Source organism: Rhinopithecus roxellana, chromosome 12 (genome assembly GCF_007565055.1).
Source record: "Rhinopithecus roxellana isolate Shanxi Qingling chromosome 12, ASM756505v1, whole genome shotgun sequence".
Lineage (NCBI taxonomy): Eukaryota > Metazoa > Chordata > Mammalia > Primates > Cercopithecidae > Rhinopithecus > Rhinopithecus roxellana.
Window position 1 is genome coordinate 6,982,514 of NC_044560.1, and position 18,110 is coordinate 7,000,623.

The 18,110-nt window shown below is 52.7% G+C and overlaps 1 protein-coding gene across 1 annotated transcript in view; it reads left to right on the forward strand.

The window, feature by feature from the left end:
* The first annotated feature begins 1,245 nt into the window (after window positions 1-1,245).
* Window positions 1,246-18,110, forward strand: part of SPSB1 (splA/ryanodine receptor domain and SOCS box containing 1) — a 78,844-nt gene continuing 61,979 nt past the window's right edge. The window contains exon 1 of the mRNA XM_030912978.1: window positions 1,246-1,466. The gene's annotated coding sequence lies outside the window, so the exon portion shown is untranslated. The remainder of the gene's footprint in view (window positions 1,467-18,110) is intronic.

Sequence of the window (18,110 nt, forward strand, 5' to 3'; positions counted from 1 at the left end):
GCTGAGTCTGTGTCTTGCTCTGTTGCCCGGGCTGGTCTTGAACTCCTGGGCTTAACTGATCTGCCTGCCTCAGCCACCCAAAGTGTGGGAATTAAGGGCGTGAGAGCCACCACATCCAGCCTCAAGTGCTCTTTTAACGGGGAAGCACCCCTAAGCTGCTGGCTATGGCTGCCCACCTGACCATTCCTAAACCGCTGGCACCTGGAAAGTCAGAATGCCCACTCAGGCCCGCCCAGCCCAGGGCAGTCGGTTGAGTCTCGGTATTCCTATTCTGAGTTCAAACAAAGCTAAACTAAACTGATTTTCAGCACCGTAAGATGGGAGACATCAAACTTTGTAATCTCACAGTTCAGTTGGGTTCCAAGCTCTGGACAGCTGGCCTCGGGCCAGGCACTGTTTCCTCTTTATAGTGAGGGTGACACTAGTCCCCCGCACCCTCACTGTATTGGGTTATGGTAAAGACCCAATAACTACGGTAGCCCCGCTATTTGTTTCGACTTCCCCAGAAAGGCTAACTCTTCACCGTTTTCAATGGACACTACACAGCGAGGGGTGGGGAATGCAAGAAAATTTTGCTCTCAAAACAATGTCTTTAAAATCTTCCCAGTCCCAAGTGACTGCTCTGTTCGGGGAAGGGGCAGGAAAATTCCTTGGACGAGCTAGAGCCACAGGACAAGTCCTCAGAGGCTGGGACCTGTTCAGGGAGCAGCCCTGCGGATGCCAGGTGCCCGCGCCCTCAGGGTCTCGAGGTCCGAGGCCCCCGTCCCCGTGGGCACCGAAACGTGCGGGGCTGAAGCAGCGCTGCAGGAGGCTCCCTGGATCCCCCGGCGGCCGCCCACCCGTCCCCGCTGGGCACTTCAGAGGAAGCCGGCGAGGCCTTACTCGGGATTACTGGGACAACCCCACTCTCCGCGAAGATTTCTCCTTCTCTTAAGACCCCCGCCCCCACTCCAGCCTCCCGCGGCTGCAACCCAGGCCCTGCGCCACGCGTTTCCCAAAGACGCCTCCGGAGGGACCGGAGCTTCGGGCTGGCAACACCAAGGCGGCGGCTCGGGAGAGGGCGGCGGACTAAGGGGGCGGAGGGGGCGGCAGAGCGAGCGTCCGGCTGACGCGACGCGCGCCCCGCGCCCCGCGCCCCGGGCCTTCCACGCAGTGCTGAGTGGTCCGTGCGCCCGAGGCCGGGGGCGGGGCGGGGCGGGGCGGGGCGGGGCAGGGCAGGGACAGGGGACGGCCCCACCCACCGGCGCTTTTCTCTTTTTTTCACTTTAAAGCCGTCGGTTGATTTTTCTCCTCCGCACAGAAGTCGCGCTCGGGCAGCCTGCGCGCTCGCAGCAGGAACCAGGCTCCAGGCGCCGGCGCCGTGGCCGCGGGGAGGAGGCGACTTCGCTCCCTGCGGCGGGCGCGGCCCGGGCGCCCGAGCCTCCTCGGCCTTGGAGAGCAGCGGCGACGGCGGCACCCAGGGCGCGGTAGGCGGCGCGGGGCACCTGGGACCCGATGGGTGGGCGTCCGGCCCGGTCGGGGGGCGCGGGGGCCCGGGCGGGGGCGGACGCGGGGATCGCGGCGCTGGGGGACCGAGTGGGTGGCGCGGGGCCGGGCGCGGGGGAGCGGGTGGGGTACGGGATGGGGACTCGGGGCGCGGCTCCTCCAGCGGTGGCTTCGGGGGCGCCTCCCTCGCCGCGGATCCAGGGAAAGGGGCCCGGGCCCGCTCCTCGCTGCCGCCGCTGCAGGGCAGGGGGTCCCGGGGCGAGGCCCGGCGGCGGTCTCAGGGCGCGGGGACCGTCGCAACGAGTTGCGGTCCCGAGGAGGGGCCGGGGCGCTCCGGGGCAGTCGACCGGTCCCCTCCTTAGCCCGGGGGCAGCGGGACCCCGCTGGGCTGAGTTAGTTTCGCTTTTCCCGCCAGTCCGAGTCGGGATTGGCGGCGCGGCCCGGTCCCCCGTCAGGGTGCCCCCACCCTCCCGCAGCACCTCCCCCAGGGAGCCTGCCGGGGACACCCGAGCGCCGCCCTCCCCTCCGCCCCGGAGCCGCCGCAGCTTCTCCCAGCAGCGGAGGGAGAGCCGGAGAGTTGTCAGGAAATCGATTAAATCAGAAAAACAAGGGCGGCCTGGGCCCGCGGGAGGAATCGCGGATGGGTCACCGTCCCCGGGCGTGTGCGGGGCTCGTGGCGTCCAGGTTCCGGTGAGGGGCGAGGACGGGACGGGACGGGACGGCCCCGAGGGGAGGGTGCGGGTCTGCAGGAAGAGCGGGTGTCTCTGAGAGTGCATCTGCGTGTGTTTGTGCGTGTCCTTGTGAATATGTACCTGCGTATGAGTGTATTTGTGTGTTCATGTGGGTGTGTGTGTGTCTCTAAGTTCATCTGTGTATGTATGTGTCTCTGTGTGTCTGAGTGAGTCTGTGTGTCTGTCAGTGTGTGCCTGAGACTGAGTGACTGTGTATGTGTCTCTGAATGTGTCTCTGTGTATTTGTGTGTGCCTCTGTATGTCTATGTGTGTCTTTGTGTGTGTGTGAGTTGTGTATAAGTCTTTGGCTGTGTGACTCTGCAAGTTTGTGTCTCTGAGTGTGTGTCTGTGTGTCTGTCTTTGCAAATGTGTGTCTCTGTGTCTTTGTGTGTGTGTGTCGTTGTGTGTCTTTGTGTCTCTGTGTGTCTTTGTGTGTCCGCACGTTTGTCTCTGTGTCTCTGTGTCTCTGAGTGTGTCTGTGTATGTGTGGGTGTCCGAGTGTGTGTCTGTGTATCTTTGTGAGTGTGTCTTTGTGTGTGTGTGTGTCTCTGTGAGTGTGTGTGGGGACCATCCAGGAGGACCTCTGGTTCCTAGGTACTGCTGCTCATGGTGATTTCTTTGCTTGGTTCTGGATAGCTGGGCGTGCTGGGCCACAGAAACCTCACTAGGCAAGCCCTGCTGGTGCCCCGAGGAGAACGCAGGCTCCTCTCTCCATTTCTCTGAAAATGAACTACACAGTTTGGGGGTGAGTTGGCAGGGGCTGCTTCCTGAGTGAGTAATATTTAATTAAACACTCCAGTCTGTAGCATCAGAAACTGGTCATGAGTTGAGTTTTAACAGGTGTTCATGGTAAAAGCGCCATCCCTGGTGACTAAGGTTTGGTGTCCTTGGAAGAATTTTCTTGTTGCGGGGGGCTGGGCCCACAGCTTCATTTCTCATTGTGGGGTGTGAGGAAAACAGCAAGCAAGGAAGGGGATGAGGGCCTCTCCCTTCTGCCCTGCCCCCTCCTCACACCCCGGTCCCAGTGGTGGGAAGTCCTGGGCTAAGCATGAGCCGGCACAGGTGGTGGTCTCTCCCCACTGAGGAATTTTGGAGTCAGAGAAGCCCAGTCTTACTGTCTAGGCCAACCTGTCCTTTCCCAGCAGAGGCCCAGAGAGGGTGGTTCACTTACCCAGATTGCACAGCCAGGGCTGTGGACCAAGACTCCCAGTCCTGAAACTGTTGCTGTTGGTTACTGTCCCCAGCGCTGAGGTCATGGGCCAGGCACTTCATGTCTCCCCAGCTGTGAAATGATGGGCTGGATTAGATCATTTAAAGCACTCCTGCTCTCTTACAGCTGCTTTTCTTCTGCAGGGAGCACTTTACCCAGTAGATGGAGTGTGTGTGTGTGTGTGTGGAGGTGTGGAGTGGACTAAGGCAATCACTTTACAAGTCTTCCTTTTCCAGCCTGGCTACCACCGTAGCAGCAGAGAAAATAAAAGCAGTAGCACATTGGCCCCAGTGGCTCAGACAGCCCCGAGCAGGGAGCAAACCTGGTGCCATGCCGGCTTCAGGGAGGCCAGGCCCTGGGAAGAATCAGTGGGTTTCAGGGCTCTTAGGAAGGAGTGGTCCTGCCTGGGGCCCTGGTGATGTCACTTTGGAGCTGGGTGAGGCCATTTCTTGGGCTGCTCCAGTAAGGCTGGATCCGCCCTTCAGTGGGTTCCTCTGGGCTGCTGCAAAAAACTCACCCCCTTGGAATCATCACAGATGTTTAATTTCTCCACCAGAGCTGGGGAATGGGGTGGGGTCCCAGCTCGTGGAAGCCAGCGCTGCCCTCCCACCCCCATGGTGTGTGCCGTGCTCCCTTCCTGCACCTGCCCCTCCTCCTGGGTGGATGGAAACTTGCCTGCAGACGCATTTTCAAATTTAGCAAAACCTCTGATTCTTACGGTGTTCATGAGTTCATCTGGGCATTTTGCATCAGTTCTTCTCAAGAAATAGGTTGTGGCTGGTGTGCGTGATGCAGTTTATCTTTTTGTTCTGAAAAATTTTATCAGACGAAAGCACAAGGTCAGGTACAGGTGTGCCTCAGTCTGCCAGGGGTATGTTACCTTCTCCCCAACCCCCAACACTCGATCAGTGAAATTCAGACTCTAAGGCACTTTGATTTTGGACTTGCAGTGAGTGCTCTCCCCTCCCCCAGTTATCTGATAACATCTCCCGCAGTCTAAAGTTCCACTGGCAGCCAGGTGCCAGGCTCTGTGCTACAGAGTGCTTTATGGACGTGACTTTGAGTCCTAAGCATAATAATAGTGGGAAATGGTTTCATGGTTTCACGGTGCATGTGAGTGCTGGCTCTGACCTGAGTCCTTGACACATTGACTCATGGGCTTCCTGAGGACCCTGGGAAGTGGGTTCTGCCTCCATGTCCATTCTCCTGAGGCTTGGAATGGGCAGGTAACTTGGCTAAGGTCTTGCTGCAAGGGAATGGTGGAGCCAAAACTCGAATCCAGATTTGGCCCCCAAGCCCTTTGCCAGTACAGTGTGTCACTTCCGCCACCTGAGCCTTTTCTTCAAGAAGTATGTGCTCATTTTTTTAATGAAATTTTTTGTTATTATGGAAAATAAATTCAAACATACCAAAGTTAGAAGCAGAGTATAATGAGCTCCCAGCTTTCCTCACCTTGCACGAACACACATACTCACATATGCATATACATACTTATGCTCGCAGAAGACGTGCACATGTGTACGCATACATACACAAACATATGCATGCACACTTACATATGCACACACATACATGCACACATACACACACGCTGGATTATTTGAAGTGCATACACATGTGTATGCACACATACACAAACATATGCATGCACACTTACATATGCACACACATACATGCACACATACACACACACGCTGGATTATTTTGAAGCGAGTACAAGATGTCAGGTCATCCATAGCTTCTTCCTAAGAAGCATTTAAAGGAAGCATCAACTCTCAAAGAGGTTGACTGTTACTCTATGCAGGGCAAGAGTCAGGAGATATACATCCATTCTGACTTGGATGTGAGAGGCTCCTTCCTTGCTTGGACAAAGGGAGAATGGCAAAACCCAACAGCTCATTGGGGGATCTGTCCTGCTGCCAACCCCCTAGAACCTTTGGGAAGCTGCCTGTTTGCTTTGTGTTTTAAAAGTTCTGTTCATTGCCCAACGTTAAAAATAAATGAGTCCAGTGGTCATGAGACAGACCACATCAACAACAGGCTTAGGCTCTCGGGGCCTTTCTTGGAGATGGGGAATAGAATCCGCCAAGGCACAGCCCAGCCTTGCCTGCCATTGAGGTCCAGACCTTGTGCAATGCAGGCATGGGATTTGTGGCAGGGCTGGCTGTCAGGAGATGTGACTGTGAGAATGGTTTGTCAACAACCTCTGCATCTGACCTAAAACTGAGCCTGACCCTCTTGAATTTACTGCATAGGCGATGGGTGGAGGAGTCCAAGAGTCTCTGCCACCTTTGGGCATCTCTTAGAAAACTAGGGAGGCATTGGGTGATTTGAGCGCAAGATGAAGAAAGTATTAGGATGCAAACCCCACCCTTGAGAAATGACTGCTGAGTAGGAATATAGGATTCCAGGGTTGGAAAAGCCTACCTGTGACAAGGGCTTGACAGGTGCCCCAGTTGTGAACACGCCTTGCCAGACAGTCTGTGACCGATCTGGTCACACCCTTTCCAAGGTCAGAGTGAGGAGCTGCACTCCACTCCAAGAGAACCATTTGAGTTTTCTAACTGATACAAGCAGACACCAAGGGAGCATGTGTGGGAGTGGATATCAGGATGTGGAACCAACATGAAGTTGGATCCAGCTGAATTTATGGATATGGGCCCACTAAGCAGAGATTCTGCACTTAATGTTGTAGCTCAGGGAGTTAAGAAGAGATCCATTTGGTTGGTTGACTGGAACATGGATCAAAGGATGACCTGCTGGGAGTAAGTTCGAGTTGCTGGGTCTCCTTTGGTTTAATGTAGAGGTAGGGATTCATAGGCTTAGGTTTCATGTAGAGTTAGGGATTCCAAGGCTTAAGGATGTTGGAATGCTGGAGTGGATCTGTCACTTAAAAGCTACTCACCCACACTGGGAAGATTCAGAAGACAGATCTTTCACCAGTATGTTGAGAGAGAGATTTGTGAGGGGCCCCAGCATCCCTGAAGAGCTCCGTGATCCAGCCCTTACAGTACAGTCACTCAAATGGAAAACTTAAATGCAACGGGAGTAATTGCATTTGGAGTGCAGGGGCCAAGTGGCAGTACTCAGCCATCCAAGACAAGGTCAGTGTGGTTACCTAATGGACTGCAGAGGCAAAGCTGCCATCAGAATAGTCTGACTTGTGTGGATCTATGGCATTGGATAGTTAATCGTGGTGTTCTTAGAAGTGAAATAGACAGGAAACCTATGAAATTCTTACTTGATCTTATAAGTTACTTGATTCTTTGAAGTTTTCTATATAAGCAGAAACTTACAGGTCAAATGAAAAGAAGTCTTAACTTGAATAATTGAAACAGAAAAATAATTAAAACAGAAAATCACAGCCCTCAATCAGCTTCCCAGGCTTAAGCCAGTTTACACAATTAAGCCCCCATGAATGAATGAATGAACGAATGAATAAATGAATGAATTGGAGGCTGGGTCCCTTTGAAGAAGGACCTCAGTACACTACAGCAAGTTTATGCTATTAGTCTTCCTCCTAGCCTTCCCCCAAAGGGACCTATGGCCTTTTACCAGGGTGAATATGCATTGAGAAAAGGGAAATAATTAGACTTTTCAGGGATAACTGGACGCTGAACTGATGCTGATTCCAGTCACTGCTGATGCTGATTCACTGCGGCCCACCAGTCAGAGAAGGGGCTTATGGAGGTCAGGTGATCAATGGAGTTTTAGCTTCGGTCCAACTTTTGGTGGCTCCAGTGGATCCCTGAACCCATCCTGGGGTTATTTCCTGGTTCCAGGTTTGTGATTGACATACTTAGCACCTAGCAGAATCCCCACACTGGTTCCGTAACTTGTGCAGTGAAGGCTATTATGATGGGAAAGGTCAAAGGGAAACCATTAGCATTGCCTCTGCCTAGGAAAATAGTACATCAAAAGCAACATTGCATCCCTAGTGGAGCTGCAGAGATTAATGTCACCATCAGGGACTTGGAGGATGAGGGGGGTGGTGACCCCCACTACACCCCCATTCAGCTCTCCGATTGGGCCGGCGCAGAAGACAGATGGACTTTGGAAACTGATAGTGGATTATCGTAAACTTAACCAAGTGTTGACTCCAAAAATTCACATATCTCTGGTCCCTAGTATTGCATGCAGCTGTTGATCTGGCAAATGCCTTTCTCTTTATACCTGTCCATAAGGCCCACCAGAAGCAGTTTGCATCCAGCTGATCAGGCCAGCAATGCCCCTGACGGTCTTGGCTCATGGGTATATCAGCTCTCCAGCCCTGTGTCACAGTCTACTTCACAGTCATCTTGATCACCTTTCCCTTCCACAGATATGCTAGGGCTGGACGCAGTGGCTCACTCCTGTAATCCTAGCACTTCTAGCACTTCAGGAGGCCGAGGCAGGAGGATCGCTTGAGCTCAGGAGTTTGAGACCAGCCTGGGCAACATAGTGAGACATCATCTCTATAATTTTTAAATTTTTTTTTATTTTTTATTTTAGACAGAATCTCACTTGATCTTGGTTCACTGCATCCTCTGCCTCTTGGGCTTAAGTGATTATCTTGCTTCAGCCTCTCAAGTAGCTGGGACTACAAGTGCGCACCACCACTCCCAGTCAATTTTTTTTTTTTTTAAGTAGAGATGGAGTTTCACCATCCCTACAAAAAAAAACTTTTTAAAAAATTACCCAGACATGATGGTGCATGCCTGTGGTCCCAGCTACTTGGGTGGCTGAGGTGGGAGGATCGCTTCAGCGTAGGAGGTCAAGACTTGCAGTGAGCAGTGATTGTGCTACTTTATTCCAACCTGGGCAACAGAGTGAGACCCTGTCTCAAAAAAAAAAAAGAAAAAAGATATCTTGCTGGTTCATTGCATTGATGTCATTATGCTTGGTTGGACCTAGTGAGCAAGAAGTAGCAACCACTCTGTACTGATTGGTAGGACGTTTACATGTCAAGCAATGGGAAAGAAATTCGACGGAAATTTGGGGGCCTTCTCCCTTAGTGAAATTTCTCGGGGTCCAGTAGTGTCAGGCCTGTGAAGGCATCCCCCTAAGGTGAAGAATAAGTTGTTACAGCTTTCCTCCTACAACCAAGAAAGAGGCACAATGCCTAGTGGGCCTATTTGGGTTTTGGAGGCAACACATTCCTCATTTGGGTGTGTTACTCCAGCCCATTTGCTAAGTCACTCTAACGTGTCTAGTTTTGAATGGGGCCCGTCGCAGAAGACTGCAACGGGTCCAGGCTGCTGTGCAACCTGCGTTGCCACTTGGACCACCAGCAGATCCAGTGGTACTTGAGGTCAGTGGCAGACAGGGAGGCTGCTTAAAGCCTTTGGCAGGCCCCTGTAGATGAATCACAGTACAGGCCTTGGGATTTTAGAGCAAGGCCCTGCCGTCATCTGCAAATAACTTCATTCCTTTTGAGAGACAGCTCTTGGGCTAATACTGGGCCCTAGTAGAAACTTAACGTTTGACCATCAGCCACGAAGTTGCCATGTGACCTGAGCTGCCCATCATGAAATGGGTGTTGCCTATGATCTGACTCACCAAACCATACATTGGGCATGTACGGCAGAACACTCCCGTCAGGTAGAAGTGGTATATATGGGATCAAGTCTCAGTAGATCCTGAAGGCACAAGTAAGTGACATAAGGAAGTGGTCCAAAGGCCCATGGTTCTTACTCTGCCCACTGCCTTCTCTCTCCAGCCTATACCTATGGTCTCCTGGGGAGTTCCCTATGATCAGTTGACAGTGGAAGAGAAGACTCAGCCTGGTTTACAGATGGCTACAGATGACTCTGCACTATATGCGGGCACCACCCGAAAGTGGACAGCTGCAGCACTATAGCCCCTTGCTGGGACATCTCTGAAGGACAGGGGTGAGGGGAAATCCTCCCGGGCAGAGATTCAAGCAGTGCACCTGCTTGTACACCTTGCTTGGAAGGAGAGATGGCCAGATGAGTGATTATATACTGATTCATGGGCTGTGCCTGATGATTTGGCTGGATGGTCAGGGACTTGGGGACTTGGAAAGAATATGATTGGAAGATTGGTGACAAAGAAATCTGGGGGCCTGACATAGTGGCTCACACCTGTAATCCCACCACTTTGGCAGGCCAAGGTGGGAGGATTGCTTGAGCCCAAGGAATTCCAGACCAGCCTGGACAACATAGTGAGACTCCCCGCCCCCCATCTCTAAAAACAATTTAAAAATTAGCTGGGCATGGTAGCTCATGCCTGCAGTCCCAGCTACTTGGGAGGCTGAGGTGGGAGGATCACTCGAGCCTAGGAGGTTGAGGCTGCAGTGAGCTGTGATTGCTCCGGCCTAGGCAACAGAATGAGACCCTGTATCGAAAAACCCAACCAAACAAAAAAGAAATTGGGGGAAGATGTATGTGGATAGACCTCCTGAGTGGGCAGAGGACATGAGGTATGTGGGTGGGATGACCTAGGTGGATTCTAGTCAGCCTCTTTCCCTAGCCACCCCTGTCATCGCCTGATGGGCTCAGGGACAAAGTAGTCACGGTGGCAGAGATGGAGGTAATGCGGGTAATGCGTGGGCTCAGCAACATGGACTGCCCACTCACCAAAGCCGACCTGGCTATGGCTACCACTGGGTGCCAGTCTGCCAGCAGCGGAGACTAACACTGAGCTCCAATATGGTCCCATTCGCCAGGATGATGACTGCACTTGGTCGAAGGCACATTGGACCACTTCTGTTTTGGAAGGGGCAGCATTTTGTCCTCACTGGAACAGGCACTTATTCTGGATACAGATTCTTCTTCCCTGCACACAGTGCTTCTGCCAAAGTCACCATCCATTGATTCAGAGGACACCATACCCACTGTCATGCTGTCCACATAGCACTGTTTCCAAGGAACTCACTTCACAACCAAAGAAGTGTGGCAATGGGCTCGTGCATGGAATTGGCGGGTAAACACGAGCCCACTGGTTTCACTTATCATGCTAAGTGGAACTATGACCTTGTTATTGCCTTTATTTGGAAATTAAGTATGACATAAGATGCCAGTGGGTGCCTATGGGTGCCAGTTGATAAGGGGTAGACCTATGATGATTGATTTTGGATGTCAACTTGACTAGATTAAGGAATACCCAGATAGATGGTAAAGCATTGATTATTCTCTATGCTTCAGTACACACTGAGCCTGTCCCTTTTCTGCTGACAGGGAAACCCAGTGGTTTGACATTATGTAGAATGATCGGGCTGCCCCAGATGTGTCTGTGAGGGTTTTTTTGGAGGACACTGGCAATTGAGTCACTCAACTGGATGGGGAGGATCTGCCCTCCATGTGGGCAGGCACCATCCAGTCAGCAGGGGGCCTGGATGAAACCAAAGGCTGGAGGAAGGGCGAATCCTGGCTCTCTGTCCTGGAGCTGGGACACTCTTCCGCGCTTGGATGTCAGAACTCCAGGTTTTCTGGCCTTTAGACTCTGGGACTCGTACAAGTGGTCCCCGGGGTCTCTGACCTGGGACTGGGAATGACCGTGTTCCCCACCATCCTGAAGCAGCTGACTTGAAAGAAGGGCAGTAGAGTCTTTTGAAGTTGCAATGACAACGCCAGCTAGGTGACAGTACTTTGTAGGGCTGGGGCAGGGGTCTTCAAAAGGCTATATGTACTCTGTATCAGCATCCAATATATGGTGCTGGTTTCTACCATAGCCAGGATTCACGGGTCCAGGAATCAAGGGGAGGAAATGGGAGTGGCACCGTGCATCATATGCCCTAGGGACCCACTAGCGAAATTTTTATTTCCTGTTCCTGTGACTTTATGCTCTGCTGGCTTGGAGGTCTTCGTTCCAGAGGGAGGAATGCTCCTACCAGGAGACACAACAGTGATTCCATTGAACTGGGGGTAAGGCTGCCACCTGGCCACTTTGGGTTCCCTGTGCCTCTGGGTCAGCAGGCTGAGAGGGGAGTGATAGTGTTGGCTGTGGAAATTGATCTGGACTACCAAGGGGAAATTAATCTGGACCGCTCCACAATGGAGGTAAGGAAGAGTGTGTCTGGAGTACAGGATACTCCCTAGGGCATCTGTTAGTATTACCATGCCCTGTGATTAAGTCAATGGGAAATTACAAGGATACAATCCAGGCAGGACTGTGAATGACTCGGACCCTTCAGGAATGAATGTTTGGGTCACTCTGCCACTTAAAGAACCACAGCCAGCTGAGGTGCTTGTTGCAGACGAAAGGAACACAGAACAGGACAGAGGGAGGTAATTAAAATAAATACCAGCTCCAACCACGTGACCAGTTACAGAAACAAGGGCAGAATTGCCGGGAGTATTTCCTCCCTATTTTGTTCAGAATACGGTTGTATGCATTTACTTGTATATTAGGCAAATATCTGTTTTCTTTCCCCTCGTACTCCTTATTCTTAGAACATGTGTTGAGTCTATAGCAGTATTTAGGTATTAATTTTACATCATAGTATTTAAGTTATGGAGTATCAGAGGAGAGAGGAGTGAATGGCACTCAAGAACTGTACCTCTCTGGAGAAGGGATTGATGTGTCTTTGGTATGTAGCATAGTAGTGTCATGATAAGTGGAACTATGACCTTGATATTGTCCTTGGAGATTAAGTATGGTTTAAGGAGATGCCAGTGGGTGCCTATGGGTGCCAGTTGATAAGGGGTGAACCTGTAATGATTGATTTCAGATATCAACTTGACTAGATTAAGGAATACCCAGATAGATGGTAAAGCATTGATTATTCTCAATGCTTCAGTATACACTGAGCCAATCCCTTGTCTGCGGAAAGGGAAACGCAGTGGTTTGGCATTGTGTAGAATGATCGGGCTGCCCCAGGTATGTCTGTGAGGGTATTTTCGGCATTTGAGTCACTCAGCTGGGCCGGGAGGATCTGCCCTCCGTGGGGGCAGGCACCATCCAATCAGCTGGTGGCCTGGACGGAACGAAAAGCTGGAAGAAGGGCGAATCCTGGCTCTCTGTCCCAGAGGTGGGACGTCCTTCTTCTCCTGCAGTCGGATGTCACAACTCTGTGTTCTCTGGCCTTTAGACTCTGGGACTCATACCAGTGGTCCCCGAGGTCTTTGGCCTGGGGCTGAGAATGACCTGCATTGGCTTCCCTGGTTCTGAGGCCTTCAGACTTGGCTGAGCCACACTCCTGGCTCCCCTGGGTCTCCAGCTTACAGATGGCCTGTAGTGGGACTCAGCCTCCATAACCCATCCCTTCTCATCTATCTCTCCCTCTCGATCCTGTGGGTTTTGTGTCTCCGGAGAATCCTGGCTAATGCAGTTATGGACGCCTTAAGAATCTGGTGGAGAGGAGGCTGGAGCTGGAAGGCCAGGGAGATGGCGGTTCATATCCCTGACCTGCCAGTTGGGATGGACACTGGTGGCATCTCCAAGGTGGCATGGGTAGGCTTCGGTAACTAGTTGAATGTGGGGTGTAGAGAAGGGTGAAGAACTGCAGGTGCCTCGGGTTCTCAGATAGTTTAGCGGTCATTGTGAATGATGACCTACAGGCTAGGGGAGTAGGTCCACGGAGGTGCTTTGAACCTGTCCCAAGTCGAAGTGGTCCGAGTGGACATGTCTGGCAACTGGGCTTAACGCTCAAGCAATCCTCCCACCTCAGCCCCACTAGTAACTGGGACTATCGGAGCACACCACCACCTCCAGCTAATTTTTAAATTTCTCACAGAGACGGGATCTCCCTTTGTTGTCCAGGCTGGTCTCGAACTCCTGGGCTCAAGCAATCCTCCCAAAGTGCTAGGATTATGGGCATGAGCCACATGAGCTCACCCTCTGCCGCTTGGGTGCCATTGCTCTATCCTGGCTCAGAAAGCTCTGACCATTCCCTAGGCTGCACCTGCCTCCTGTGCCCAGACCCATCTGGCATTGTCTTCCCTACAGGAGCCTCTCCCACCTCTCCCTCTCACCCTTGTGGCCCATATGCCGCCTCAGGAGAGTCCCTCTCTGCCCTTGTAGCCTCAGTCACTGTCACCTGTATTCACACTCTTCATGCTGCCTGGTCCCGCCTCGGCTGGCCCGTTCCCACCGGCTGGCCCACACCCCTCTCGCTTCACTTTCCAAAACCAGGTCCCCTCACACCTCCCCTCTTCCCAGGGGTGTCCCCTTCAGCAGGTAGCCCTGCCATCCATGGTCCGCCCTGTCACACAGACACATGCACCCTCAGCCGTGCCAGGGACAGCTGCTGTTATGGGCAGCCCAGTGACCTGTGCGCTCCAGGAGAGCAGGACCCGGCCACGTGGCTGTTGTTCACTGCTGAGTCCCCAGTAGTTAGCTCCACAGTAGGTTCTTGGACACCTGTTAGGTGAAGGAGTAACGGGAAGACCGGTGGCATAGTGGATCCTAGCAGGGTCTGGGAGAGCTTGATGTGGGCCCGGGGTATGGGTTCTGGGGGTGGGGACTCCCCATCACGGAATGGACTGCCAGGTGTTCTGTTCTCAGATGAGACTTCCTTCCGTTGCCCCTGTGGGAGGTCAGGAACTCTGAACAAGCCTCCATTCTCAGGAGTGGTTAGTGGACCACTTGTCATTCTTGCTTTTGTTCAAACATTTGCTGAGCACCTACTGTATGCAGCCTGTCTGCTGGGGCCGAGGATGAAAAGAATGAGGAAGCTTTCATTGTCTAGTGGGTGAGACAGGCCCATCTCTGCTGATGATAGCGCTCAGGGCATCAGAGGATACTGGTGGCGGGGGTGGCCAGGTTGGAAAGGCAGGAAGGGTGCTGGTGTGTGGCCGAAATGAGTGCAGAGAGGCAGGAGGGCCCACAGACCTGGGGACATTTGTGCAACTGCAAGTAGCGTGGGAGAGGGGTTCGTGCTTTAGGGAACGAAGACGTGTTGGGGACAGAGCAGTGGTTTTTGAGAATCAGTCAGCAGGCTGGGTCCCAGCTGTGCTCCTACAGCGGGAGGTTTCCAAGACATGGGGGCTCCTAGAGGGTGAGCCTTGCCCTTGGTCCCTCAGGGCAGGGACTGAGGGCACCTCGGACGATTGCCTGTTGCCATCAACCACCTTCATCGTTTTGTGTGTGTCGAGGGATGGCCAAGCCCTGGGCCTTCCTAGCCACGTCCTGCAGCAGTCGGCTTTTTCGCTCTACGGTTTCCACCATGGAGAGCCTTTGGAGCACGGCAGAGCTGGGGTGGGAGGGATACCAGTTTTCCTTTGTGATGCCCAGCCTGGAGGAGGTGGAGACGGATGGAGTGGAGGGGGCTGTGGGAGGTACATGGGCTGGGGTCCGTCTATAGTGGCGTTAGTGACAACAGCCACCAACCGGATGTGGCATATCTGAGCATGCTTCCAGGTGCTGGGCATGCATGAAGTCATTCATTTGTCATAGCGTCAGTGATACCTATAGGGTAGGTACTACCCATTTTACAGATTAAAAAGACTAGGATGGCTCCAGGCCTCCCAGCCACCCAGGGGAAGAGCTGGGAGCTGAGCTCCAGCAACCTGGCTCCCAGTCTTACTCTTCACCACCATTCCCTGCCACAAAGAAGGAGCGAGGAAGAAATGAGCGATCCGAGAGACAGGTCAACAGAGCGGATGTCACTGTGGCTGGGTAAATAGGATGCAGGGGCTGCTGAGAGTCAGAAGTGGTCCCAGGTACATGGGGATGCGTGTCTGAGCTAAACGGAGAGAAAGTCGAGTCAGCTGCAAGGTGTCCTGGATGTGCAGATGTGCTCTGTGATACTGGCTAATTAGGGTGTCTTTTTTCTTTTTCTTTTTCTTTTTCTTTCTTATTTTCTTTGAGATGGAATCTCGCTCTGTCATTCAGGCTAGGGTGCAGTGGCACAGTCTCAGCTCGCTGCAGCCTCCACCTCCCAGGTTCCAGTGATTCTCCCACCCTAGCCTCCTCGGTAGCTGGGATTACAGGCACAGGCCACCACGCCTGGCTAATTTTTGTATTTTTAGTAGAGACAGGGTTTCACCGTGTTGGCCAGGCCGGCCTTGAACTCCTGAGGTGATCTGCCCACCTCAGCCTCCCAAAGTGCTGGGACTACAGGTGTGAGCCACTGCACCCAGCGTCTTTTTTCAGTTGAGGTGAAATTCACATCGTATAAAACAAGCCATTTTAAAGTGAACAGTTCAGTGGCGTTTAGTACATTCACAGTGTTGTGCAACTATCCCCTCTGTCTAGTTCCAAAACATCTTCATCCCCCCGGAGGGAAACCCCATCCACATTAGGCGTGGCCTCCCATCCTCCCTCCCCAGCCCCTGGGAACCGATCTATATTCTGACTCAACGGGTTTGACTCTGTGCTGGACAGTTCATATAAACAGAACCATACATTGCGTGGCCTTCTGCATCTGACTTCTGGCTAATTAAGTTTTGCACAGAAGATTGAAGCGTTTCCTAAGTGGAAGCTGGATTTCCCGTCCTGGCTCAGTTGTAGAGGCCACGTGAAGGTGGGATGGAAGAGTTGGATCCAAACAGCTTGTCTAAGAGGTTGGCTGGGAAACACGACCACTTGTCTTTTTCTCCATATCTCTCGTCACCAGAGACTCAGCCACTATCCTCTTGGCAGCCAGTGATCTTGTTACTTACTTATATTTTTCCTCATTGATCTATTAAAAATGCCACCTGTTGTCAGTTCCCTTCTGAAGCCCATCAGCCGTTCCCATTGCTCTTAGGGTGAACTTGCAAATCTGTAACGTGGTCTTTGGGGTGCGTGTGGCCCCTCCTAGGCTTACCCCGTGCCACTCCCTCCTCCCCATGGTCCGCCTCAACTGTGATGCCAGAGGTATCCCCATGGGGACTGACCCTGAGGCTGGGGATCTGCAACTCATGGCGATCCTCCTCCTGGGGGGCAGGAGCTGTTTCCAGGATTAGTTGCTGACAGGGTTGCAATTTGGTGCCACTTCCAAATCCTGTTAACCTGTCTGGGACCAGAACTTCAGCTTTAGCAAGTTGCTTTCTTAATTCCTTTCCTTCCGGTTTTCCAATACATATCAGGCCCCGAAGGGGGTGGACTGTCTTTCATTTGACAGAGAGTGTGACAGAAGTGTGCTTAGGAGCTTCCTGCCTGTGCTCTTGGGGCAGTGATGCAGTTGCGCTGACTGGTGGCACCTAGCAAGGGGGCTGTTTGCCCTGGGCCCACCCTTGGTAGGGTCATGGGCACTCCAGCAGTAGGTTCTGCATAACCAGGGCCCCCTGGAGCCACGGTGCACTGACTATAGGTTGGGGGACAGTTTGCAGAAAGGAGACGGGTGGGGTTGCCCCAGGCATGAGAGGAAACCTAAGCTGTCATCAGCTGGGGGCCTTCGACTCCCGACAACTTGTTCCTGCCTCTTCCCTCCCATGGTGGGGCTGGCGTTTAGTTTAGGGTGTCTCAGATCCCATCTGCTGTGAGTGTGATCCTGCCGGAGATAGCCTTCACGTGTGTTGATTGAATGTGTGCCATGAGCCAGGCTCTATGCTTGCCACTGTAGATGGGTTTTAACCCCTTAAACAGTCCTGTGAGTTAGATGTTACCTCCCAGTTTATAGGTGAGAAAGAAGGACTTCTTTTTAAAGAGGTTTTCTGCATGGAAGGAGGTGGCGTGGCTGCCCGGATGCTGGAAGGTGGGCCTATTTTTCTACTCTGACAGTGGAATGTGCCAGTCCTGTTGATTGGGCACCTGCTGTTGCCAAGCACAGCTAGGGAGGTGTGTGATGCACCTCCGGGCCCCTGAGAGCCTGTGGCCCAGCAGGTGCATGCAGGAAACATGAGCTCCCTGCCAGGAGCTGAGCTGGCACCAGGTCTGCGTGGGTACAGAGGGCCTCCTGGGACTGTCAGGAGGGTTTGTTCTAGGCTGGGGGGTTTCATGGTAGGGGACCAGGAGACTGGATGCCATGAGGAGGACCGGGAGAAGGCTGCAGAGCTGTGTAGCAGGGAGGGCATCGAATGCGAGGCCCAGGGGTCATCAGTGGGCCTGGGGTGTCCTTGCACTTCCACGCCATTCACCTCCGAAGTTGTTCCTGAGATGTGCAGATAAGCTAGACTCCCCCTTCAATTCCTTTGTGCTTCCCTGCAGAGAGAGAGAGAGACTATGTGTGTGTGTGTGTGTGTGTGTGTGTGTGTGTGTGTGTGTGTGTGTGTGTGTCAGGTTCTCTCTCTGTCACCCAGGCTGGAGCGCAGTGGTGTGGTCACAGCTTACTGCAGCCTCGAACTCCTGAGCTCAAGCAATCTTCCCACCTCAGCGTCCTGAGTAGCTGGGATTATAGGTACAATGTCACAATACCTGGCTAATTTTTAAAAGTTTTTGTAGAGATTGGGTCTTGCCAGGTTGCCCAGGCTCTCCCTTGCATTTAAAACGTGGTAATCAGGCTGGGCACAGTGGCTTACACCTGTAATCCCAGTACTGTGGGAGGCTGAGACGGGTGGATCACCCAAGGTCAGGAGTTCGAGACCAGCCTGACCAACATGGTGAAACCTCGCCTCTACTAAAAATACAAAAATTAGCTAGGCATGGTGGTGCAGGCCTGTAATCCCACTACGTGGGAGGCTGAAGCAGAGGAATTGCTTGAACCCGGGAGATAGAGGTTGCAGTGAGCCAAGATCGTGCCATTGCACTCCAGCCTGGGCAATAGAGTGAGACTCTGTCTCAAATGAATAGAACAGAATAGAATAGAATAGAATAGAATAGAATAGAATAGAATAGAATAGAATAGAGATAACTGGGGGCCCTGGCCAGTCTCCCTTGGG